Source organism: Anas acuta (genome assembly GCF_963932015.1).
Source record: "Anas acuta chromosome 4 unlocalized genomic scaffold, bAnaAcu1.1 SUPER_4_unloc_1, whole genome shotgun sequence".
Classification (NCBI taxonomy): Eukaryota; Metazoa; Chordata; class Aves; order Anseriformes; family Anatidae; genus Anas; species Anas acuta.
In genome coordinates, this window is record NW_027075981.1 from 153804 (window position 1) to 181080 (window position 27277).

At 40.7% G+C, this 27277-nt stretch overlaps 1 pseudogene; it reads left to right on the plus strand.

Moving 5' to 3' along the window:
* On the plus strand, window positions 1-26296 carry LOC137848769 (kinesin-like protein KIF27; annotated as a pseudogene).
* The last annotated feature ends 981 nt before the right edge of the window (window positions 26297-27277 follow it).

The following is a 27277-nucleotide window of genomic DNA, read 5'->3' on the forward strand; positions in this document are numbered from 1 at the left end:
ATAAAGCAGTGTTCCATGTCATGAATGGGACCGACTTGGTCTTATCTGTTGTTTTTCATATACAAATCTGACAGAATCCGTTCGCGTTTTGCTCCTTGAGCTCTGTCGGCATTGTGTCTACAGATGTGTCTGTGTGTGGACGTGTGCCTGGGCACTCCCGGCGGCTGCTGGGCCAGCAGCTGCGAGCAGTTGTGAGCGTGGCTCGCCTACTTGGAGACCGCTTGTGTTTGAGGGAAAACTCAGCCTTTACCGCTGAGCTCCACCGGAGCCGTAAGGAGACGCTCTCCTCCATGACGAGCGCGGCGATGGAAGCCGCATTTCGCACCCCTGCTTTGACCACAAGCAGATGGCACCCTCCACCCTCCCCAGGACTCGAGGGCGAGCTGTGCGCGTCCCTGGGGGCCGGGGGCTGCCCCCCGCTGGCCCCCGGTGTCCCCTCACACCCACCCCTCAACCCCCGCTCCGCCCGCGCCCTCCTGCCGCGGGGGGCCGCTGTGCGCGGCGGGGCGGCGCCGCCGAAGGTTGCGGCCGTTGCCTAGCGAGGCGCTGTCACCAGCGGCGCGGGCGGCCCAGGCGCGGCCCGCCGGCCCCTCAGCCCGCCCGGAGGCTGCCTCCCGCCGCCCGGAGCAGGTTTGGAGCGGGGAGCGACGGGGCCGGGGCTGGGTCTGGGGGGAGCCGCCCCACAGCGCCGCTGAGCCGGCATTTTGCTTGGTGTTTGTTTGAGGAAGTAGGAAATGGGATCTCTCCCCTCCTCCGCCCCTCCCCTCCCGCGACTGGTTTGGGTGTCATTTTGGGAGGGGGGGGCGGGGGGGGGGGGGGGAGTCAGTAAGTTTTCAGTATGTGCTCGTGATTGCCGTGCCCTTTCTGAAATGAGCAGGATCTCAGGCTCTTGCTTCTCTTTCTTGGCTTCCCTTTGCTCTGTTCTGTACAACAAGGCTTTTTGTCAGCTTCCAAAGTTTCTCAGCTCTGAATGGACAAGCCCTCAATGCAAATGGGTGTGAGTGAAATGCCAAAACTCTTCTCTTTGCAACCACAGAAGACTTGTGTTTCAATCTGTTTGCATTTTCATGCAGGCTGAATTTGATGTGCTTAGCTGGTGAGTTCTGCCAGTTGGGTAACAGAGCAAAAAGGCTGCGTGGGAGTTGAGCAAGAAGGAAGTTCAGCAAACTTTCCTTTGCATGGCAAAGCCTCCTTGACTGAGAATCAGCAAGAGCAGAAGATGTGTTTGGGATCCGGCAGCATTTGATACCCATCGAGGCTTTGGAGTGTTTCTGGTAGACATTTGTAAAGAAATCCTATTCGATGCTTCTTCTTGTGCTTCAGAATTAATAGATGGGGGGCAGTATAAGGAACCATGGTTGCTGAAATATATAACTAATAAAAAATAGTTCCATATGGGCATAAAGAGACGGATTAAAATCAGAGGAATGCTTGGTGTGTAGTAATCACAACTATTTAAAATCATATCCACCATGTAAGCAACACGACAGCTTTCTGTGCTTCTGAAATTCTAAATACTTGGCCCTTGTAAGCAGAAGATGGCTTTCAAGCACGTGTGTGTCTATAGGTATAAATTCAGGATAAAAAGGTTTTGTTTGAATAATTTCTGTTGCCTATGCATCGGTACTGTAGCAGTGAGAAAATAAGGTTCATTGTAAGTCTATGCTTTATCAAGAGTTCATTAACAAGATCTTACAATATTGTTGCTTCATCCGGCAGTATAACATCCAAACAGAAAGTCTGACCACTTTCAGACCAAAGGTTAAGTCTGCTAGCTTAGAAGGTAATAGAAGCAAAATTAGTTTCTGCACTGGTTTAACAGTTGTTAACATATCTGCTTTTTTATCACAGTTCCTTTCCAGGGTGTAATGATGCTTATGTATTCTTTGGGAAACTCTTCAACATTCTGTTTCAGCAGGGAGTTAATTCTTTATTATTTAACTCAGAGAACATTTTTTCTTAGGTGCAGAAAATTGCAAATGAGGTGAACAGAGGAATTGTAACAGATCTCGTAATGACTTCCTGAATACTTAGTGGGGAGCACAGAGATGGAGGCCGGCATGGAGGAGATCCTGGTTAAAGTTGCAGTAAGGGTCAGAGACCTCTGCTTTCCAAGGAAGTACTTCATAACCACCAAGTATGCGTGAGATTAGTCCCAAATACACAACAAATAATCATTGGGAAAGACCGTGTCTTCACTTTTGATGTTGTATTTGGCAAAAACTCAACCCAAGAAGAAGTTTATCCAGTTTGCATTAAACCTCTTCTAGTGTCTTTGGCTGAGGGATATAATGCTACAGTATTTGCATACGGACAGACAGGTTCTGGGAAGACTTACACCATTGGAGGTGGTCACATTGGTACATTGTAAAAAGTCTTTTTTTGTGTGTGTGTGAACAATGTAGTTCTGCAAATTAAGTATTTAATACATAACAGATGATGCTTGAGAATTTTTAAGAGATAATGAAAAAATGTATAGCAAAAAAAGACATATATATTCCAAAGTTTATGTGATGGTTGTGTTCTAAACACAAATTCTGTGTCCGTTAGGCTATACCAAAAGTATGAGAGAAAAAAAAAAATAAAAAAAAATTAAAGTGCTCTTTTCCATTCTCTATTCTAACAGGCAACTTACACTACTTTCTGAAACACAGTGCTTTAGAAATTTTGGCTACATTTATCCTACTTAGAAAGTATCTGCTTTAGGTAATTGTATGAAGCAAACTCACTCTTGGACTTTTTTCAGAGTCTGACAAAGAGATTTCATAGATAAATTTCATGGAATAGAATCCTAGAATGGTTTGGGTTGGAAGGGACCTTAAAGATCACCCAGTTGCAACCCCCCGCCACGGGCAAAGATGTCACCCACTAGACCAGGTTGCCCAGGGCCCCATCCAGCCTGGCCTTGAACACCCCCAGGGATGGGGCATCCACTGCTTCTTTGGGCAACCTGTGCCAGTGCCTTGCCACCCTCTGAGTAAAGAATTTCTTCTGAATATCTAATCCAAATCAACCCTCTTTTAGTTGGAAAGCCATTCCTCCTTGTCCTATCATTACACCACCTGCCAAAGAGTCCCTCCAGAGTCCCTCCCCAGCTTTCCTGTAGGCCCCCTTTAGGCACTGGCAGGCTGCTGTGCCTAAAGCCTCTTCTCCAGGCTGCACAACTCCAACTCCCTCAGCCTGTCTTCGTAAGAGAGGTGCTCCATCTCTCTAAGTATCCCTGTGGCCCTCCTGGACTCTCTCAAATACTTCCACGTCCTCGTGCTGGGGGACCCAGAGCTCCAGGTGGGGTCTCACGAGAGCAGAGCAGAGGGGGACAATCACTTCCCTCCCCCTGCTGGCCATGCTGCTTTTGATGCAGCCCAGGATATGGTTGGCTTTCTGGGCTGAAAGCACACATTGCTGGCTCAGGTGGAGATTCTCATCATCCAACACCGCCAGGTCCTTCTCCTCAAGGCTGCTCTCAATCTGTTTTCTGTCCAGACTGTAGTTGTGCTTGGAACTGTTCCAGCACAAGTGCAGAACCTTGCATATTGGCCTTGTTGAACTTTATGTGGAATTCAAATTTTGCTTTTTTAAAGGCAGATATCTGAAACTCTACTATTCGACTTACTTGGTATTTCCAAGTCAGTGTTTCTCAAACACCTGAGACTGGAAACTACTATTTTTCTGTATTAGTTCGCAGAAGAATTCTTCAGCTTCTGCATGTATACAATTTTGCTTTCTGACTTTCCCTGAAATCCTGTATCACCAGCTCTGGTTATCTTCCCTTCCGTATCGAGAAGTCACAATTTGTTTGTCTGTTCTGCTGAAGAAGAGAGAAGAAGTGGAGTAGCAGGAATTAGAAGACTATCTGGATTTTTCTTGGTCCTTGATTCTGAATTTGAAACCCTGAAAATTATGTATTCGTTCTTTTTGCATAAAGGATTTGAAGTTTTATCATTAATTCATTAGCAAGTTCAAAATATTTTTTTCTTCTAGCGTGATTTTTTACTAATTTAATTTTCTTGTAGTCTCGTACCCGCAGAAAGTAGTAAAGTTCTGTATCATTTCCATACATTTCTGATCAACAGAAAAGCAAATCTTTACATGAAAACTTGGGAAAACTGAGCTCTTCCTATTCCTTATTATATTGAGTGATAAACCTCGCAGACTTCTCTTTAGTTTTAGTCTTTGTAATTTGTGTGACAGAATGACTGCAAGTATCTGTGACATCTGTGTTTATATTTTAGCATCATTTTCAGAGGATGAAAAAGGCATAATCCCACGGGCTATTCAGGAGTTATTTCAGCATATTTCTGAAAACCATAACATCAATTTCCGAGTGAAGGTATCTTATATAGAGGTTTACGAGGAAGAACTTTGAGATTTATTGGAGTTGGAGACCTCTGTGAAAGATTTACATATTCGAGAAGATGAAAAGGGAAATACAGGTAGGATTTCAGCTCTAGAACTTTGTGCATTTGATTTCTGTTGTGTGCACAAATTATTGTTTCCATCTCTTGAAAAGAGAGCTTACCGATGACTAATACTAGACGAAGTCACGTTTTCAAAATATCAATTAAGTTTAGCTGATCTGAAGCAGCCTTCATTTGAGATTCCTATGAACAATATCAATGTTCCTCCAGAAGCAGCATCAGGTGGTAAGGTAGTACTGTTACTGTTTCTGCAAATTCAGCATAGAAACACAATTGTGCATGATTATTCAGTTGAATGAATGCTTTAAGATTAAGCCTTTGCTTCTCACTTCAAAGTTATATTTGTTAAGCTACTTATGCTGTAAATATCTGCTTCCATTCCACTAAGAACTATGTTCTTAACATAGGCTGGGAGTCACTTTTACTACAAACTTTCAAAATTTCTGTCTTTTTTTTTTTTTTTAACTGACAAAGTAAGCTTTGAGCTAGGTTTGCTCATACTTTTTTTCTAGATAGCACTAGGTTGCAAATTGCATAAGACGATGTGTAAACACCTAAGTGTATTCTGTTTACAATACTGTTTCAAATGGTGTGACAAAATACACCCATATATTCTATTTCTGCAGGTTTCAGATGTGCTGTACTTCATGCTTTCCACATACTGTTTTATTTTATTTAGCTATGTGCTACGACCTTATAATAATGCAGGCTTGTATGCTTCTGTGGTTTGTGTTTATAGATTGACTCTTCATAATTGCAGTAAACTTTTACTGAAAAGTTTAAAATTAATGTAATTATTCTGATTTTCTTTTGGTGTTTGAAGTGATTGTTGGTGCTAAGGAATTCCAAGTAGAATGTGCAGATGAAGTGATGAGCCTGTTGGAAAGTGGCAATGCAGCTCGTCACGCAGGCACAACACAAATGAACGAACACTCTAGTCGATCACATGCCATTTTTACTATCAGTATTTGTCAGAAACAATCTGCAGAGTCTCAAAAAAAATAGTGATCCACAGGATTCATCTTGGAAATCAGTCCAGATGATTGCTTCAAAGTTCCATTTTGTGGATTTGGCAGGATCAGAGAGGGTGACAAAGACTGGAAATACCAGTGAAGGATTCAAAGAATCAATTCAAATCAATAGTGGTTTGTTGGCCTTGGGAAATGTCATCAGTGCTCTTGGAGACCCAAAAAGGAAAAGCGTACATATTCCATACAGGGATGCTAAAATCACTCGCATTCTGAAAGACTCCCTAGGAGGGAACGCCAAGACTGTCATGATAACATGTATAAGTCCATCCTCATCAGACTTTGATGAATCTGTAAATTCGCTCAAATATGCAAACAGAGCCAAAAACATTAGAAATAAACCAGTTGTCAACTACAACCCTGATCAAGACCGGATTGATGAAATGGAACTTGAAATCAGATTGCTCCGAGAAGCTTTGCAGAACCAACAAGTTGGTAATCAGTGTTGACATGACTTAAATCAAGAAAGAACCTGAATCAGTTTGCTAGAAGAACAGCTCACCCAGCTTCAAGTTCAGTGCTTCAGCTACAGAAACTGTTTGGACGAAGCCTTCCCATTCCTGGTTGATTTGAATGATGATGTTAGCTTAAAAAGCAGGAAGCTCTCACCGTGCAGCAAATTGACACTGGAACTGGCACCATGCAAGAGCCCCATCATATCACAATTCTTCAGCTGAGGAGAGAACTAAAGAACTGCCAGGTATTTCATTCTAAGTTGATTGTTTAGGTACCTATGAACAAATCAGGAAAGCTAATGTGTCTGTCTTGTAGGAGGAGGAGATAGAGTTCCAACAAGTTAGAATTTTATAAAATCAACCTATTTTCATTTTTCACACTGAATTCTGGTAAGCCTGTAGATTGTTACCTCGCAATCGCATACACAAATTCTGGCTTTTCTTGGTTCTCATCATCCTAAATTACAGCTCTGTTATTTATTCTTCATTTTTTTTTCTCTGGCTTATTGTAAAGCTCTGCTTCCCAGGTTCAAAACAGTGTAAGAGCTGGGTTTAAACTGAAAGATACCCAGGTAAGCATGCCATCCACAGCTCGGAGGAGATGGTTAGGGAGATGCTAAAATAAACAGGGCAATAAAGGCTCTTGAGCAGCTCTTAAGAGTTGTATTTACTTGAAAGATATAGGTTGTACAGAAAAGATAGAGTTGTACAGAAGTATCTGTCTTTAGAATGGTAAGACATAGTGTGTCTATACTTTGCATTTGGCTCCTAAACGTTTTCTGGAAGGCCAACTACATTTGGAAGTAACCTTCAATCACTATTGGATCACTTACCCAGAAAAACATCTGAAAAAAAATAACATTATAATTTCTTTAATCTTTAGGCTCTTCTTTGAGATGAAAAATGAGGAGGGCCATCCTTATTTTTTTGTTTGAGAAGTGTATTAATATTATGATTGATGCTGAGATTTTACAGCCAAATCTCACAGCACACCGAAGAAAGTAATTGGATTTAAATACCCACTTTGTAAGGTAGTGTTGGTTATGGGTCCATTATTTCCTTTGGGAGAAAGAAACTTGTCAAAACAAAATCAATAGATGAGAAACAGAAGTAAAGAAATGACTGGTGGAAACCACTTTTGAAGGGAGCAGCTGATTCCCCAGAGGGCCATGCTGCCATAGCCACAGGGACCCTGACAGCCTAGAAAGGTGGGCTGACAAGAACCTCATGAAGTTCAGCAAGGGCAAGTTCAGAGTCCTGCACCTGAAGAGGAACAACTGCAGGCACTAGTGCATGCCGGGGGCCACCCTGCTGGAAAGCAGCCCTGCAGAAAAGGAGCTGGGCGTCCTGGTGGCCACCAAGTTGAACATGAGTCAGCCATGTGCCCTTCCTCCTAAGAAGGCTAGTGGTTTTGTTGGCTGCACTAGGCCAAGTGTCACTAACAGGTCAACAGATGTGATCCTTCCGCTCAGTGAGGCCACAGCTGGAGTAGTGTGTCCAGTTGCAGTTGCAAACTGTATTTTGTGGTGTGTTATACACAGCATAGGCAGCCAGTCAAAAGAGGTGATTCTCCCACCATATTTAGCATTGATGTGGCCTCACCTTGAGTATCGTGTGCTCAGGGGCACCCCAGTTGAAAAAGGATGTGAAGATAATTGAAAGTGTGAAGAGGAAGGCAACAAAGCTGGTAGAAGGGCTGGAAGGCAGGTCCTATGAGGAGAGACTGAGAACACTTGTGTTGTCCAGTCTGAAGAATAGGAGGCCAAGAGGCGACCTCATGGCTCTCAGCAACTTGCTGAGGAGGGAAGGTGCTGGTCTGTGCTGCTGGTAACTGAGGGAAGAATGCATGGGAATGGCACAAAGCTGTGGGGGATGTCCAGTTCACGCTGGACAGCAGGGAAAATTTCTGTACCATGAGGATGGTCAGACACTGGCACCGGCTTCCTAGCGAGCTGTTTGGTGCCCCATGCCTGTCAGTATTCAGGAGGCGTTTGGGCACTGCCCGCAATAACATGCTGTAACTTTAGGTTAGTCCTGAAGTGGTCAGCCAGTTGGACTTGATGGTCTTTGTAGGTCCTTTCCAACTTCTCTACTGCATTCTGCTTGATTCTGTTCAGTTCCGGGCTCCCCCATGCAAGAGATTCAGGGACATAATGGAAAAAGTGCAGCAGAGGGCCACAAAGATGCTTAAGGGACTGGAGCACCTCTCCAATGAGGAAAGGCTGAGAGAGATGGGACTGTTCAGTTTGGAGAAGAGGAGGCTCAGTGGGGGATTTTAGCAATGTCTTACAAATACCTGAAGGGAAGGTGCAGTGAACATGCAGCCAGGACAAAAGGCAGTGGGCATATACTGGAACACAAGAGCTTCTAGGCAAACATCTGGAAGCACTTGTGTACTGTGTGGTGGCCGTGGCTGTGCACTGGAACAAGTTGCCCAAAGAAGTGGAGTCATCCTCTGAGACCTGCAAAAGCCACCTGGACATGGTCCTGGGCAACCTGCTCAAGGTGGCCTTGCTTGAGCCAGGGGTTAAACCAGGTGACCTCCAGAGGTCCTTTCCAGCCTCAGCTGTTCTGTGATTCCATGGTGGGAGAATTTGCTATATATACGTCACAACTTTGCAGTTCCACTCACATCTTTGAACAACAAATAAATATATGTATGTATTTAATTTTCCAACTTCAAGAATAACAATGCCTGCTTTTCCACTGGCTGAATTTTCCTTTTATTATCTAGCAGGCTCTAGCTATGGATGAAGAAGTATTCAGCCAGAAGGATCATGAATTGAAGATATTGCAGAATCAGATAAAGACATTAATACAGGAAAATGAAGAGCAACTGGAATCTTTAAAGAAGGCTGAAGAAACACATAGATTACAGGTATTTTTCCTCTGGCATATATTACATATATCTATATCAAACCATCCATCCACTATAGGAATGTACTCATGATTTCAAGACAGATCCTTCAGAATTTTTTTGGATGTAAACACCTACCAGTCTTACAAGCACCTTGTTTGAATTAGAGCTGTATTCCCTAATGAGCTGAGATCATCTAGTGGGTGAATCACAGTACTGTAATTCCTGAAGTTTGTGTATCAGCCTAACTGTGCCACAGCCTTCGTGTATGATATTAAGTGATTCATTCACCCTCTCTTTGCTTCCTGCCTTCCTCCAGATCTGTGTTGTTGCTAAGTTGTTTCAGGACGATTCATGATTTAGGACTTGAAAGGCTTTAAAAGATTGTTTAGAATCTCAAAAAGACCATCAAGTTCCTACAGAATGCTTTAATTGAAAGGCTGTGTAGAAACATGCTTTGTTATATCTTTATTCAGTGTGAGAGTAAAGTATTGTTGCCTTTTGACTTTTTAAGACAGAATTTCATTCTAGTATTCTGAGAGTTTACTATTACAAGAAGCTGAGTGACACAGTGGAAACACTGCTTGCCTCCTTCCCTCTCTAGATCTTGTATATGCTAATGAAATTGTAATGGGTAGTAAGTGAATAGCATTTCACGATCCAGGAGACCATATATAGGATAGTTGATAGATCTGACTTTATAGGATGATAGATCTGACCTTTTTTAAAGGGAACAGCATAAACATGGCTAGTTAGTACTCTTCTCCTTTTTCTCCTTTTTTTCCTTATTCTCCTTATTCTCCTTTTCCTCCTTATTCTCCTTTTCCTCCTTTTCCTCCTTTTTCCTCTTCTTTGCTGATGGCTTGGGGAGAGTCAATGAATGAAAGGTAAGTACACTGGTCACCATCTTTTCCTTCCCTCTGTAACTTTTTTTCTGTTCTGTCATTTCTGGATAGGCTTTTTTTGTGTGTTTTCCTTTTTTAACCCATACTGCATATTGTCAGCTTATTAGACTGAAACAATCCATGCTTCTAATACACATAGATGCTTATATACGATTATGCTTATAATTGTATCCTATGGAGGATACGAGGCAGATGTTATGAACAGAAACAGTTGTACTGTAGGCAAAAGATCGCAGCTCTCACTTTTACTTAAAAACAGAAAAATCAGTATAATAATTAAATCAAATGCTTGTGTCAAATGGCTTAAAGTTGTATGCACAGGAAAGTGTCATTTCAATGATACATGATAGAATAAGAACTGTAAAAGTAGCATGTAAATGTTTGTACCCATGTATTTATGTAACAGGTTATGCACTATGGGGTTGTATGTACAAGGGCATAAGGGGCAGAGTCTTATAGGGATTAAAAAAAAAAAAAAGTTGTAAGGTGGAGTTGCCCATTACTACTTCCACAATCATAAAATGTATGGTATTGACATATATATTCTTTTTGCTATGACACAGAAATATTATGTATTGTATTCCAACAAAATGTCAATTTGTGGGGCATTGTCTATGTATGGGGAAAGGACTTGCAGTCTAAGAAGATGAGAAAAAAAGAATAAATAAAAAATATATGATTCAAAGTAGGAGAATGCATACTTTAGTTAACTATCTCTAGCTGTTATTCAAATTTCCTGTTGGTAGGCAAGATTTTCGATGTATTCTGAAAGGAACAGAGAAGACTGAAAATTGTCTGGTCTTGGCCTTATGGATAAATCAGTTCAGTGAAGATATGTAATTTTGAACAATGCACAGATTGCTGTAGGAAAGGCAAGTAAGTTCTTCAAACTAGCATTACCGACAAATTTGAGGCTGGGTAGAAAAGAAAGTAACGGTTGATACAGGGGATCCTGGGGTCACGTACAATTTTATGAATGTTAATTAATAAAAATAATCTTTCAAGTTGGACCACTCCAAGAGGAAGAGGAAGCCTACATGTATGTACATTTCATTCTTTAAACTCAGACCATGTGCTTCATTTGAACATTTTTCTTGAATTACCGTTTTATTTATCCATGAACACAAATAAGGCAAGCAAGGGCTGATAAATATGTCATCTACTTCTCACTAGATGTCTAAATCTAGCTGACATAATTTATATAGGACAGGTCCTTTAGAGACAAAAATGTCTCAAAAAAATGATTGGAGTTTGGGGAGAGGTAAGATTCTACCTGTCATGCCAGAGAATTTTCAGTTTGTTGCAGAATTTGCCTGTGCACTGCAGAAGAATTTAGAGTTAGTGAATGATATACAAGAAGACTGACCTTTATAATGAATTTAGAAAGGTATGATGCAAACCTGATGATCAGCAACCGTTTTTGTTTTTGTTTTTTTCATATGAGAATGAAAAAATGGTGGAACAGCAAATCCTTATTGATCAGCTAAAAGAAAAATTAGAGAAGTTTATGGTTGTGAAAACTTGGGACTTCTCAAGTGCTTGTGGAGATGGGCCTGCTGTTACGGCATCTGCAAGAAGGCCATACAGTGTCCCACTCACAAAGAGTCTGCTACACTCGCTTTACCCATCTTCAGGGACAGAGACACGAAAGGTAAGGTCTACCTAAGCATTACATTTTTTTTAACAGTTATTGTTCAATAATTCTATTGGGCGTGACAAATTATGGTGACCTCTTGTCAGCTGCTGTTTAGCTTTGAAGCATTTTAGCATTGAAGACTGAAAAAGTACTTTTGAATGTCTTGCAACACACGCTATGTCCCAGTTGTCCAAAATCTATGGGCTTACATTTTGAATCCCAGAATGGCTGGAGTTTGAAGGAACCTTTAAAAATCATCTAGTCCAACTCTGCCATGGACAGAGACACCTTTCACTAGATCAGGTTGCTCAAAGCCCCATACAAATTGACTTAAAACACAGAATTTATCACAGTCATAAAGCTGTAGTCTTTAGTGATCTTTTTGTGCAATGTTTAACAGTTCAGATAGGAAGCATTACCAAAATGAATGATTATTCTGTACTGATAAACTGAACATTTTGGGTAATAAGTTGGTAACAGTACCTTCTTTTGCACTTGGGACAATGTTCTAAGCAGAACCTTCTCTTGCAAAACCTTCTGGTACACAGGTACTCAGAAATATTATTTAAACACCTGCAATTCTGCATACAAGGTCAGGTAGTGAAAGACTTTTAAACTGAAATACTATTGGAATATCAATAAAGAATTACTGAACTATTCCAAGTGTTTTTTTGGTGCTTTTTGGCAGGTGTATACCAGTCCCCCTGCTTTTTCCCTGGCTCGGATGATGGCAGGATTCCGTGCTCGTAGCCAGATGATACTGAGCTACATAGAAGATCAAGATGAAGTCCTTCACTGCCACCTCTCTATCAGAGTGATGAAGAGAAAGAAAATACAGACAGTCAAAAGTAATTTATTTTTTTTTTTCTCATTTAGGTAATTTTTTCTTTAACTTTTGTTACAGATAAATATATAGCAAATACAATATTACTGCCTAATCCTACTGTAATGTGAGGCCATTTGTGATACTACTTAAAATAAATTTGCAGGACCAACTAGGCATATTATGAAACTAGTTTAAAAACCACATTTTTTTGATGCGATAAAGATTGCATGATCTTTGTTTTGGGGACATCATCCAACAAGATCAAGCATGGGAAGAAGAAGGTGCAAATGCTTATGTAAGCTTTCTCAGTTTGGCACTCTTCTCTTTAATATCATGTACTTTATATAAAGTTAAAAGAAAAAAAAATCCCTTTGTGTTTAGAATGTATCATGTTTTCCATTCTTTCTTAGGCATTCAATAAACCAAAAATGGACACGAAAACAGGCTTCTCTGTGCTTTCCCTTTGAGCAAAGTGACATGAAATGTCAAGTTGACAAGTCCAGCTTATGTGACAAATCTGTGCCACAGACTGATACAGCCACAGGTAAAATGGAAGTCATGAGAGTAAATTGTGTTAGATATAATACTAGAATATACAATAATGTCTTTATCACATGTAATTATTTTTCTCATCAAAATGTCTTTATTTGCTACAAATACTTTTTTCATTATAGCTCAACATAAATTTATTTTTTAATTATTTTCCTTTTCCCTTTTCTGAAATTGACATCAGTGACCTTAATGTTTGAGTACTACTTACTAGCGAGAAAGCACTTGACCTACAAATCTAGTACTAGTTCAAGAAAAGGAAACATGCTATTATTTCATCAGAGATGCACTGAAAATGCTTAAATTAAATATGTTTTTTCTCTCTCAGATTAGCATTCATTAGCATTCTTGAAATGCTAATGCATGCTGTCATTTCCGTATTTAGACGGCAGGGAAAAGACTCTTTGCCATACTCTCTCCTTTTGGCTCTTTCGCTTCATTTGTAAGAATTCTATACATACTATATTTCAGATCACTGTCTTTTGGCTAAAGAGTGTATTCCTTTTATTCCTTTTTTATTCCTTTTTTTTTTGGTCTCCACATTGCTTTGTTTTCTTTCAAGGTGAAGAAATCGACTGCCTCCAGAAAAGTCATGTTTTTAACATGCAGAAGTTAAAGAATTCAGAGTTGAGACTCACTGAGGCCAAGCAAAAAATGGGAGAACTTGCACTTAACATCAAAATGAAAGAAGAACTTATTAAGGAATTAGTAAGAACAGGTAAGTGACTGAAAAATTGAAATGAAGACATTCAGAAATAAGCAAGAAAAAAGACACAAAACTTCTGAAGACCTGCATATCTTAGTTTTTGGGTAATTTTCTTCTGCGGGAATACTTCTGGTAACTTACAGTTTCCTAACTTCTATGAATTACTTGCTACGAGTGCATTGAAGGCTGCAAATTTTTATTGTGTCCTACTCAGCTGTGATCTGCAGATTTGTTTGTTAAATGTTTTTTTCTGTTTTGTAGCTTATTGTGTTTGTCCACCTATAGTGTAATTTTTCATGTATGCTTAGTGCAACTGATCTCTTCATGGACATGTGTTTGTCACCCAGTGTCTGGGATAGGAGAGAAGATACGACACTGTGCTGGGAATGCTTGCATTGCCATCATAGCAGTAGAGAAGCAGGAGTCAGAAGTAGATGAGGGAAAAGGTCAGTGTCCCTGTTAGCCTATATCATTACACACCTGTCCTGATATATATATGCTTGCCAGAAACTTATCATTGTGATGACCCTAAAGATCTGTGCTTAGCTGTTTCAATCACACTCTTCTAGTGTGTACATATTCTCCTGAGGCAGTCTTTTGGCATTGAGAAACATTGTGCGCCCCCAGTAACAGTACTTACGGAATCCCAAACAGAGCAAATCAGATTGCCCGAACAGGGCAAATCAGTAGAAACACAATCGAGAGTTTTTTGCTGATTACCAAGTTGAAAGCTGAGAAATATGTAGCATATTCTTCTGGGGAACAAACAAACAAACATACAAACAAACAACAAAAAACATAATAATACAGGCAAGCTATTTTGTCAAGGACTGCAGTAGGCAGAAAATTTTCACTTGATGTGGCACTCAGGTGTTACTTTCTTTGGTGACATCAGATGATTTATGAAGAGTTCAGATTTAAGGTTCCTTTGTTCATCTATATTTCAGTGTTATAAGGGAGCTGTTTGTTTAGGTTTGGAAAATGTCTCAGAAATTTTTGGTTTAATCAGGATGAAGTAAGTAACGATTCAATTACAGGTTTAAGTGATACATTGCAAATTATTAGCTTGCTGTTTTAAAACTATTTGGATATGATGTCTTTAAGGTAAGGATGCAGAGTGTGTAAGCAGGCAATATTCTTTGAAGATAACTAAACCGGAGCAAGAATCCGAGCAGGCCAAAATGGAACTGGCCGAAACTCAAAAGCAGCTTCAGGAGCTGGAGAATAAGGAGCTGAGAAAGCCAAGCTGCAAAGAGAGTTCCGAAAGAAGATGGATGCAGCTAAGCTGAAAGTGCAGGTATTTCCAATATGACCATTAGGATTTGCAAATTCCTGTCTCAGCATCACCTTTGAAATCCGTACACTCTGCTTGTGAAACTCTCACCAGCTTCACACAATTGAAGCTAGTTGGATTGAAGTAGCCAATGAGAACCTTCACACAGTTATACCCACTACTATTTAACAACTAAGTAGTTAGATAGTTCTGTCTTTGATGATTTTACGAAGGCTCAGAGACCTTAGAGATAATGTGTGATTGTTGTGGCAAAATGTAGCAAGTCTTGCTCACTGTCCTAACTCAGTGAAATAGAGAATTAACCTGAGTCGGGTTTTAGTTTTAAGTTTTCCTGTTGTTAAGCTGAAATTTTCCATGAACATTCAGGCCTTACAGAAGAAGAAGCAAGACACTAAGAATCTGGCTTCTCTATCTAACCAAAGTGAAAAACGAGCAATAGAACTTGAGCAGAACATGGCTCAGATGAAGCATCAGCAGACCCTGCTAGAGAAAAGACTGCGTGAGGAGAGTGAAAAAAAAGAAGCAACTAGAAGCAGAGCTTCAGCGGGACCAGCTACAAATTAAAGTAGGATTCTTTCTGTTTCTTTATGACAAAGAGTAAGATCAACCAGTTTGACCTTTGTTTTCCCAAAGGCAATGTACTATACTACCAGATTTTGTCCTTTTAAGTAATTGCTTACTTGACACTAAAGAAATTGTGTATAAGTATTTTCACAGAAATCTTCATTCTTCCTTTCTCTTCAGCTATTTTTTTGAATGTTATTATGTGATGTCTAGCCCTGAGTTGCAATTTTGCATGTAAATTAGTTCAATATTTCTGATTTCATGATTGTGTAGATTCTGTCATTAAATGTGTTTGAAAAACACACTGACTGAGGCAGAAAGAAAGTTTTGTTTGTTTGTTTTTGTTTAGAGGAACTTCAGCTTAAGATGGAACAGCAACAGAAGATTCTTAAAGACAGAGAGATTGCTGCATTTAAAAAGAAGAAAAATAACTCGGTGTGGACTTTACAGAAATCAGAGGTAGCTAATCTATTCCAAATCTGTGTGGACACTGAAAAGAAAGGTGTCTTTATTCACCCCGTGTCACCTTTGTAAAGCGTTTGGAAGAAGAGTATTCCGTCCTCCCTCCCCTGTTTTTTTTTTTTAATTGTTATTTTTTTGTTGTAGCAAAAACTGAGACAAGTCAAGAAGCTCTTTTACTGGTTTTGAATGAACGAAAGGAGAGGGCTGTAATGTCTTTGTTTTTTCTATGACTTGTCAAAGGTAGTAATGCAGATAGCTGGAAATTCAACAAGTTTGGTTGTCTGGTAGGTTTGAAGGTGATTCTGATGAGCTCTGTTATAAATGTTGCATGGTTTGTTTGTTTATTTCTTTTCCCATCTGACAAATATGACAAATGGCTATGGTTTTGGTTGTTCATGACAGTGTTAGAATAGTAGGTTTCCTGTGCAACAGTGCTACCTGCATGATTTCAGAACTAGACATTGGAACATGAGAGTTTCATGAGTTAACCAAAGTCTTTAGAGGTGAAAATCAATTTAAAAAATGAAATAAAAGCAACTTCTTAGCCATACCAGCAATATGCCCACTGATAAACCATTGCTTCAGAAGAGACTTATAATAGACTCTGCTAGCAGGATCAGAACTCCCATTTTTTCTTTCTTTCAGCATCAGAGTTTCTCATCACGATGTGTTTTTCCACAAATCTTGGTCTTGGGCAAGAATCATGCAATGAGGATGGGCTAGCTGATTTCTTGTGGTACCTTTCAAACTTAGTTGTTGTCATTCTATATATGACATCTATTTCTATAACTGTTTTTAGGAAAATAATACATTTCCTTAAAAGCATCTGATAAAATTGTTTGCATAAGATGTAGTAATATAACATTGCTGAGCCTCTCCTTAAGTCAGTCCTATTTCTGTATTATCCTGAATCAGGATTCTGTTGAACACTTAATGTTCAGAATTGAAATGTTGATTTCTCACGTTTTATCAGTTACTCTAAAAGAGGAAAAACATAGTCATAAAATTCTGACCCAAATAGTCCTCGTTAATGCTCTCTGGATCTCTGTTTAAATTGTAGAAGTTAGAAGAGCAAAAGAAATGGCTGGATGAAGAAATGGAAAGAATTCTTCAACAGCACCAACAGTTAGTGGAACTAGAAGAAGATTTAAAGAAAAGAGAAGCCATTGTAGCTAAAAAAGAAGCATTATTGCAAGAGAAGAGCCTCCTAGAAATCAAGAAACTGAGATCTAGCCAGGTGATTTAAGGAAAAAAAAAAAGAAAGAAAGAAAGAAATTTAACACAATTGTAGAGCTGCCTGAAAAGACTATGGGAGGAGGGCAGCCGGATAACAGAAGAGGTTTAAGCCATGCAACTTGTATCTCTAGCGCTGCCATTACATTATTGTGTGGCTTGATCAAATGAACATTTTAAACATGAATAATAGAATGTAATAACCTTTATTTACATGATATCCCCGAAATTCTAACAACAAAACAAAATCTGACTTCCAAAGTTCTGTTATTGCAGCACATTAAATAACGATATCTAAAAAATTGCTCAATGCCTGCAAAGTAGAGAACATGGCAGAGAAACATTCTGTATTATTTACTTTGGCTACTGAGAAACAGAAATTGAAATGTCATTGTCACCGTAATGACTAACTCATGTAAGATATGTAGAAAACTGCACATTGCTTTTCTTTGTTTTCTTTCATCTTTTGATTAAATAGTAAATTTTATGGTAGCTGTCTACTTAGCCTAAATGGCGTCCCTTTACAAGAAGTAGACAGGTCTTCCACTTTAGGATGCGACAGTCTCATGTACATGTTTATGGGGAAGGAGTTTTATACTTACGGTTTCTTTCATTCTTCCTCTTATTTCTTTCTCTCTCTCTCTCTCTCTTTTTTTTTTTTTTAAAGGCTTTAAACAAAGATAGTATGAAATTGTCTACTCGCTTAAGTATGCTGGACCAGGAATTGTGTGATAAAGGTATGCAGCTTCAGGACAGCACTACTGAAGATAAGACAGACATTCTGGAAAAAATTCAGGTTCTTCAGAAGGAAAGGGATCAGCTACTCAGAAGAAGAAATAGTATGGATGAGAAACTGAAAGAGGGTAACTGAAAAGTGTTGTCAGCTGAAGTAAGTAACTATCTCTGAGATACATCAAAGTTTTAGGCAATGTTGTATAATAAAGTATTCCAATCATGACCTAAAATGTCTCCCAGTATTAGACAGTAGAGAATCAAGGAACTGAGGTTGGGTGTTTTTGTTAACAGCCGACATGAAAGTACTGCTATAATGGCACTACTTCCATAACAGGTAACAACATATACTTTCAGAGGAACTTACTTACTTTAGCTAGAGTCCGGACAAATGTCGCTGGCCTAACAATTCTATAATTAGAAATAATGAAACAGGATGTCCATCAATTTATCTTAGGCAGCTATTTTCCTATCAGGACATAGAACAAGGTGAAGTACTCTAATAGTGATGTCCCTTGATTTTTTTTTTCATAGGCTTTTGTGAAAGACCAAACCTCACCTGAAGGCCTCCATATAGTTACAATGAAAATAAGCCATATTGTGGATGTTACACACTTGAATTGATCAGTATAATTAAGTTGAAGATTGAATAAATTGATGTCAAATACACAGTTTTGTTTTAGGTCTTGAGAAGCAGCAGTTGGGGCCTATTACTGAGCTGATAGCATGCCAGAAAGAATCCTATTTGCTTCACTCCACAGAATCTTCTGCAATACTTCAGGGCATGAATTTCTGCCACCTTCCTGCACAGATAATGGTCACCAAACTGCTTACAGATCTGATTGGTTCATTAATCGCTAATTAGAAAACTAGTTCAACTGAAAAAGTAATAGAAGTCATCAAATTGTGGGGAGGGGAAAATGGAGGAAGAATAGAATGTAGGCTTTTGTGGTGATGAACCATTTGTTTGAACTCTGGTCTGTGGAAGGGATATCAAGACATTTCCTGCTTGCTCCAAGCAGGTTCTAGATTTGTACTCTTCCTCTTATTTTTCCCATTCCATTCTCTGTACTACTACTAGTTAGTCTTGCTCTTCAATTTAGATTCACCTTTGAGAATGAAGTTAATGTCTTATGCACACAAAGGTTTGTTTTGTACTTTTTTTACAATCTCACTCCTGTGTTTCTGTGTAGGAAGAACATGTCCTTTTGCAGCTGGAAGAAGGAATTGAAGCCCTGGAGGCTGCTATTAATTACAAGAATGAAAGCATTCAGAGTCGCCAGTACTTGCTTAGATCCTCTTCACAGATCCTTTCACAGAGTGAGGATAATGCAATAGGAAAACTAGTTTCCTTGTCTGCTAATGAGCTCAGAGCTATCCTCTTCAAATACTTTAACAAGGTTTGCTTTGGCTAATGATCAATATTTTAGCCTATTACCTGTTATTGTGCTAAATAGTTAAATGAAATAGTGTCAAGAAGTAAAGTCAATTTAATCCACTTTCCTTGAAAGCCTGCTTAGGTTACTCACATCTGTTGTTAATTTGGATATTTTGCATCTTGACATCAACATAAAAAAGGATGCTTTTCTATTACTTGTTTGTATCTTGTTTTGGTGTCATTAGCTTAAAAGGTGTTGCAACTCTCGAAATTTCCTTGCTCCTTTCCACTGCTTTATGCTGCTAACTTCTCAAGTAGCAACATATTTAAACAGTGGTGTCGTATTGAAATTCTTCCCACCTGCAGTCTTTATTAACCTCAGGATAGTATTTCTTTTTTCCAAATCCATTATAAAATCTTTCTGCAAACAAGCACTTACCACCATATACTGAAGAATCGTAATGACACCTGGAAACATAAAAAAGAAATGCATTAGGACTTGGTGTCTCTCTTTGCCCATGGGTGAACCTTGGGTGATTTTGTGAACAAGTTGTCTGTGGTACACAAATTGGCAGTTTTCCAGAAACAGGAAAAAAACTCTTGTATCAGTTTAAGTTCTGCACAGGGCATTAAAAAATCCACTAGTCCATGTGATCAAAATCTACAGAGCTCAATTCTGAAGTGTGAACTCGTGTCAGCAGGCAAATCTGTTTCCAGTATAAGCTTACAGCTTATACAGACAATTGCTTTTGTATCCATTCATCTATTAAGCAGAACTGTAAAAGCATTTGTTGAAATGGTTTGATAGAAGTGTATTAGATTGTCTTAGATTGTTGGCCTGCGAGAGTCTGAACGTAAATTACAACTGCAGACTGAAGAACAGGAGATGAAGGTCATAGACCAGGAAAATATATACGTGAATTGGAATCTGCACTTGAGCACATCAAATTGCAGTGTGACAGGCAGCTGACGCTACAACACAGAGAACATGAGAAAAAACTACAGTTGATACTGCATCATTTCAAGGGTGCTTGTTTGTTTTCCAAGGGGAATTGTACAGCAGATATTATCTTTAGTCACTGTTGAGAAATACTGTGTTTCATATGAAAGAAAAAAGAAGATATGAGGTAGAAAGATAACATTTTGGCTGTTACTAATTCTGATGTCGTGTAGGATGCTGATGAACAGACACAAGGTGCTTGTATAAAAGAAAAAAGCTGACCATTTTTAAAAAATGGTCAGAATTGTCACATTTTTATATTCAATTTGTTGACATTGGAAAGGTGAAAGATAGCAATCCCCTTGATCTTTATCCTCTAAATGCTCCTATTAAAATGGAGAATTGGGGTTGGCATGGGCTTTTTGATCCTCTGTCATACTACTTTAAATGTACACCCTGAAAGCAGAGTGTCAGCAAAATACAGGACATTCTCTAGCTGGGCATCTTGATTTTGGCACAGAGAAGTGAAGTGAAGATTTGATTCTCATACTAGTTTTACTTGCCCTAGAACAAGATGGTGAAGGTATTGCAGAAACCTTGAAAGAGTATGAAGTAAAAGTCCAGCAACTGGAAAAAGACTTCTTTTATTCTAGAGAAAACCAGCAGAGAGCTGAAGAAGAAATTGAAGGGCTTTTTTGGAGAGTCACCCCATCAACTAATAGCACCTACTAAATGTAAGTACATGATCTTAAAATGCTTTTGTGTTTGTCAGTAGATCATTTGAGGGGTAGCAAACAGACAGAAGTATATCAGATAGACATAAAACTCATATTTTTACTGAACTAACTCTTATCCAGGAAGGTACTACATCTCCCCACACTTGCAAAGGAGAGACAACATCAGTTTGTAATAGAGGCAGTGGTATAACACTGTTCTAAATTCATGTTTGGTTTTCTGTGGATTGGAGCATAATTTCAGAAGCTACAGTCTCACACTGTTGTGGTTGAGAAAACGGTATTTTATGATCTGAAAGACTCTGAATGGCATTATAATTAACAAATGTGTAATATGCTATGCTTTTAGATGCCAGTATTTTAAACAATCAACTTGATTTTGCTGCCAGCACTTGATTTCATAGAAGTTATTTCTTGGAAGATTGTCAATGAGGAGGTCCATACTTCCAGTTAACTAAAATCATTCTTTATTAAGGTTAAAAGACCTAGATATTTGTAGTAAGAATTTGTAGTAAGAAGATAAGCTTCCTAATGTGATCTATGCTTTGACCAAAAAAAAAAAAAAAAAAAAAAAGGACCAACAAACAACTATGAAAAGTTTTTTTGATTGTTCCAGGTCCTACTAACCACAACTCAAACTTAAAATGAAGTAGTTCTAGTGTAGAAGCAAAAATGGTTTAATCATTGTCATTATCTTGGTTGTCTTACACCTCACACTGCCACCACCACCACTTCACACGCACAGTGCAGCCTTCTTGGCCCCGTGTTTCGTCTTAAGGCTCAGCGTGACTCATTCTTCCTCTTAACTGATGGTTCTATTTCGTCACACTTGAGGTAGTGCCATGTCTTTGTAACACGTAGATGCTGGTCACATATGCATCTGTTGCTACCAGAGTGAATTGAGGTTTAGCTCTCCAGGCAGGATAATAAGCCTAGAGGTTCATTACTCGAAAGTATGCTGTGGTGGTGTGAACATGAATATTGCACAGGTTGGACTGTAAATGAGCATGGGGAAGATTATTCTGTGTCTAATACACAAAGAAGCATGTAGTCCAGGACATGTTTTGCTGTGAGGAAACATCCATCGCAGCCAAACTGTAGCGAAATGTAGAAGGGTGAATGTCCCTGTGAATTTCTAACTTTTTCAAATCCATATGTTTGTAACGTTTGTAAGAAGTGCTCAGTATTTTTGTATAATTACCTTTAGTTATCTTTCCTCTGAATATATTTTGGGGCATAATACAATGTAATAAAAAAGTGATGAGCTTTAAAAATAACAAAAATCCCTGTGTACATTAAAGTCACATTCAAAGACTATGTTTTGTGTGTTCTGCTAATGAAATTGCAGACTACTTTTGAAAATACGAAGAATTTCATATTTTACTGTCATGGTTCAGTTGTTTTAAGATTGCCTAAATTGCAAGTTAGAATGGTGAAGCTTGTATTACAAGCAAAGAGCCAGCGGAAAGTAAAAGACACAGTCTTTTACTTCCTCGTCTTTCGGGTCCTTAACATACAATGGTGCTAGCTCAGACCTAGGAATCACCAGTCTTTATCTTGTTCCCTGTCTCAAGTCCCCCCTTTTCTTGAGCCTAAGCAAATTCTTTTGGCTTATTACAATCCTTCTTGATTAAAAGTTTTCATTAAATTCTTACCAGTTTTGACTTGGTGCTTGTTTCAGTTACACTTCCAGGTATCATAATCTAGTCCTTCATACAGCACCAAAATGCACATTGTACCACTACACAAGTCAAGACTACTACTCTTAAAAAGAAGATCAGGATTCCTCTAAACGATTGCTTAAGCCAAGTAAAGTTGGGTAACCAAAAGGTTATTTTGTTGCATAATTCTCGAAAACCCCAGGAGGTGTCATCTTGAATTACCTTACGTAATCACCTTAGACTAATCACCTTATTACCGTAGTCTTTCCCCAAATGTTTTCGTGCTCAGTCTCAATTCCTCCTGCCTCATTTACACACATACAGCAACTAATATTGATTAAAGTGCATCCTTCCCCTTGGGAGGCAAATAAAAGGTCTAGTGCCTAAAACATTGATTTGTTCTAGTTGCTTGCACCAAACTGTAAGATGTTGTTGCAAATATTGGTTTCCTAAATGGGTTAGATCTTCTCCTTTGTCCGGCATTTGGTAAGGCCTGCCATACAATATCTCCAAAGGGGCTTAGTTTGACCAAGTTTGCTCCTGGGGGATGGATGGAGCCCGTGGTAGGGAGCCGTGTGGGAGCAGTGCTTGAGGAGCTGCTGCCTTTGGCAGCCCCTGCAGGCTCTCTTCGGGAATCCCGTGTGAGGGATGAAGTTCTGTGTTTTTTGTTTTGTTTTTCTTTTGTTTTGTTTTGTTTTGTTTTTCTGAAGAAACCGGGTGTTTAAGAAGGAAATGCAGAGTTGCCTTTGTTTGGCACTCGATGGTCTTGAGGTCTCTTCCAACGTAGACATTCTGTGATTCTGTGAAGTCACAAACGCCAAGGCATCACACTGGCTGGCTCTGCAGCACAGATGCCAGGAGTGCCGCTTGGCATGGCGGCGGCGGCGCGGTGCCCCAGCCCCAGGCCCGTCCCAGCCCCAGCGCACGTCGCCCTCCGCTCCCCCATGGAGCCCCCCGCCGCCTCAGCAGCCCCGCGGTGGACGCCCCATGGCAGAGCCACCCCCGAGGAGAAGGAGCCCGCAGCCCTCTGCCCGCACCGCACCGCACTGCACCAAGCGCCGCGCAACGGCTGCCACCACCGCGGGGGCTCCTGGTGTGAGCGGCAAGCGGTGGCAAGGGGGGGGCTGCGCTTCCTGAGTCAAGCTGCTGGACACCGGCTTGCCTGGGCAATTGCCCATGTTGCTGAGGAGGCAACAGAGCCAAAGCCCTTGGGGCTGAAGATCCAGCACAGCTGGGGAGGCTTTGGCATTTCTGCACAATGCTGCTCAATCCTGCTTGGGAGCCCAGCCTCAGGTGCGGAATGAAGCCAAGCAAGCTCGAGGGAAACTGTGTGCTGGTAAGTTGTCAGTTCTTGCTTTCTTTTTCATTCCTCACGCCTAAGAAAACCTAACTCTTTCAAGCACCTGTTTGAAGACACGGTTTGATGGACTTGATTCTGGGTGTGCTCCTTAAGCTTGTTTGGCAGCTGTTGAACCCCGCTATACTTGCAGGAGACCTATGCTCGAGTTGATGCTTGCTGTGATCAAGCGGTGTTCTTTTGCTCTTCTTTGCTTTGGGGATGGCGGGTGAGGTTGCAAAGAGTTTTCAGGAGGATTCTTCTTTTCCTTTGCAGAATCCCAGACTGCGTATTAGAGCTGATCTTCATCTCTGCTCGGAAAAGCTTCACGGGCCAAAAGAGAATGGAGATGAGGAAGGCAATGGAGAATGATGAGGACTATTTGCAGTCAGCACCCGTAAGCTTTGTGAAAGAATCAGGTGCATTTCTGTAGTGGTAGAAAGCGTAGCTGGAAAGACTTCCTAAGGACGTCAAGTCCAATTCATTGTTCTCAGTTAGAGCAATCCCGTAGTTTAGACTCCTGATAAGGTATTTGTCTGTAGGCAGCTGCCAACTTGTCCAGCTAATCCAATTCAGCCTGGAAAACAAGCAAGCAAGCAATCAATCAAAAAGCACAGAAACCTGCAGTTTATGGAGTGCAACTGTCTCCTTTCTAATCTCATGGGTTTCACCAAGTTTTGGGTGACTCCAGGGCTGGCTTGCCAGGGAGACTTTCTTGAATTGCTGGCAGATCAGCCAGAAGGGCAATACAAGGCCCTGGCTAAACACAATCTGTAGGCTGCTTCTAGATCAACAGTTTCCTTGGTTACTCCACAACCTCCACAATCTCCACTTGCTTCGAAGCTGTGAAGATTGCAAGTCCACTTTGTGTTTTTCAGCCACTCTGTGTCAAATGGTAAGAGTTTTCACTGGCTGTTAAAACAGAAAGGACAAAGAGCCCCTCCTCTGGGTCTTCAGAAGGCTCCTAAGATCCCCCAGACTGGCTAAGTAGCGACGCTCTAGTATAGATGCATCTAGATGCAGTAGAGCTAGATGGTGGGAGAGAGGCTCTAGCATGGACGTGACACGCTTTGACAGCATCTTTTCTCTGACAGCAACTTCTGCCTTGGCTCTTCCCATCAAGCCAGAGCAGTTTCTTGGCCTGCGCAACCTGCAGACTGACCTCTCGTGTATCCGTGCTGGACTGAGGGTAATGTTTGGAACACACACTGATGCTGTATTCACTAGAACTTTGAGAAGAGAGAGCAAGAAGCTAACCTGCATACGAGTTTCTTAGGTTTCTGTAGAGAGAGAGAGATATACATGCATACATATTTACTTCTGTCTTTACTTCTTTCAAGATATCTTTTGTTCTCCAAAATGAATCCTCTGACTGTTACTAACGTATGGGACACACCTTGACACTCTAATGGCATAGAAATACTTTTCAGCTCATCCTTGCTATTGTTTCTGGATTGAAAAAATAATTGTGAATATGATTACCTGCTTGGAATCTTTTTTTTTTTTTTTTTTTTAGTATATATCTATTCTATTATGAAATCCTATAAAAAGGAGTGAACTCAAGAGGAAAAAAAAAAAAAAGAAAACAATTTTATATCCACTTCTAAATTAGCTCAACAAATGAAACAGTAAAAAATGCACATAATATTTCTTCTATCCCAAGATTTCATGGTACAATAGTTCTTTGCCTAACCCTGCAATAGCCCCATAGGCATTGCAATTGCTTACTTGTGTTCTTCTCCTTTGCTTGTGTTTAGTGTTTGCTTTTCTAATGTTACAACATTGGATTGATTTACCTCTTTAGGTATCAAGAGAAGAAGGCATTTGCTTCAGAGGACAGTACTTTGATGCTTTCCAGGGCTAATGGCCAAAGTTCTCAAAGCACTTTTTTTTCTTTTTTTTTTTTTCCCCATCAGTGATTTATACATTTGTCAATCTTTCCATCTTCATTTACAACTCCGAATTTAGGTTTTAGGTGAACAAGAACCCTGAAACCAGCTGAAGCCATATCAGACATGAAGCCATATCAGACATAGTAAGGACATGTGTCTGTGAGGAAGTAATTCAGAGTGATTCTCTGGTGTCCTTTGGACAGCTTTCCTCTGGTCCTCTGCACTAAGCATCCCCAAGGGATATTTCAAAGCTCTCGGAATGATCTGTCATTCTCTCTTCCACTGGAGTCTCCATTAGAAAAGCGTGACTATTCCTTGCCCATGTGGAAAAGAAGTCCTCCTTGCGTTGTTTCTAAGCAAAACCTCTTTCTTGTGTTCTATGGACAGAAACCACTTGGCTAGACAAACTCAATCATTGCAAATGGAAGGAGTGGAACTACTTCAGCACTGTGCTTCGGCTTCTAAGCAGAACTGTAATGTAGGTGGGGACGTAGCAAGAGGACATGGCCAAGCCAGGGTGGACTTGAAAGTGCCGTGTCCGAGCCACAGCAAGAAGTCCGTGATTGCCCCTTGGAGGCTGCTGCTCACCTAGTAGCACAGCAGCTGGAACGCTTCTGGATACTGCTGATGGATTGCCACGAATCAGGCAGTGACACAAGCTACGAGAACGACGGAAGTGACTGGAAGTGATGCTTCTCCCTGTTCTCCATTGCAATTTGTGAAAGAAAGGAGAAGAGAGGAGAAGAAAGGAGAAGACGGGAGGGAAGGGGAGGGAATGAAGAGAACGGGAGGGAGGGGAGGGAAGGGTAAAAACGAGAATGGGAGGGGAGGGAAGGGCAGGGGAGGGCAGGGGAGTTCTGGGGAGGGCAGGGGAGGGCACGGGAGGGCAGGGGAGGGCAGGGGAGCAGAGTGTAGTGGAGTGTAGGGTAGTGTAGGGTAGTGTAGGGGAGGGGATTGTTTGGTGAGGAGAGTGTAGGGGAGCGTAGGGGAGGAGAGTATAGGGGAGTGTAGGAGAGGAGAGTGGAGTGGAGTGTAGGGAAGGGGAGTGTAGGGGAACTGAGTGAAGGGGAAGGTAGGGGAGGTGTGTGTAGGGGAGTGTAGGGGAACTGAGTGAAGAAGAGGGTAGGGGAGCAGAATGTAGGGGAGGGTAGGGGAGCAGAGTGTAGGAGAGTGTAGGGGAACTGAGTGAAGAAGAGGGTAGGGGAGCAGAGTGTAGGGGAGTGTAGGGGAACTGGGTGAAGAAGAGGGAAGGGGAGCAGAGTGTAGAGGAGTGTAGGGGAGCAGTGTGTAGGGGAGGTGTGTGTAGGGGAGTGTAGGTGAGGAGAGTGTAGGGGAGTGTGTGTGGGGGGAATGTACGGGAGTATAGGGGAGGAGAGAGTCGGGGAAGGAAGTGGAGGGGAGGAGAGGGAAGGGGAAGGAGGGAATATTGCCTTATTTGTTACCTTTTTACTGTCTTCGTGTAGAGCCGTGACAGGCAAAATAAACTATGTTGGTGAAAAGGACGTCTTTGTCTGGTGTGATTCCCGCTCCCCCAGTTTAAATTAATCAAGAATAATCTGCTCCTGATTGAGGTCTTCCCTTACTAGTGCAGTGCTAGGACCTACGTGCTCAATGTGCTGAGGATATGCAAGAGTCTTAGAAAACAGTCAAGTTTTCCTCCCTCCTTGCTTC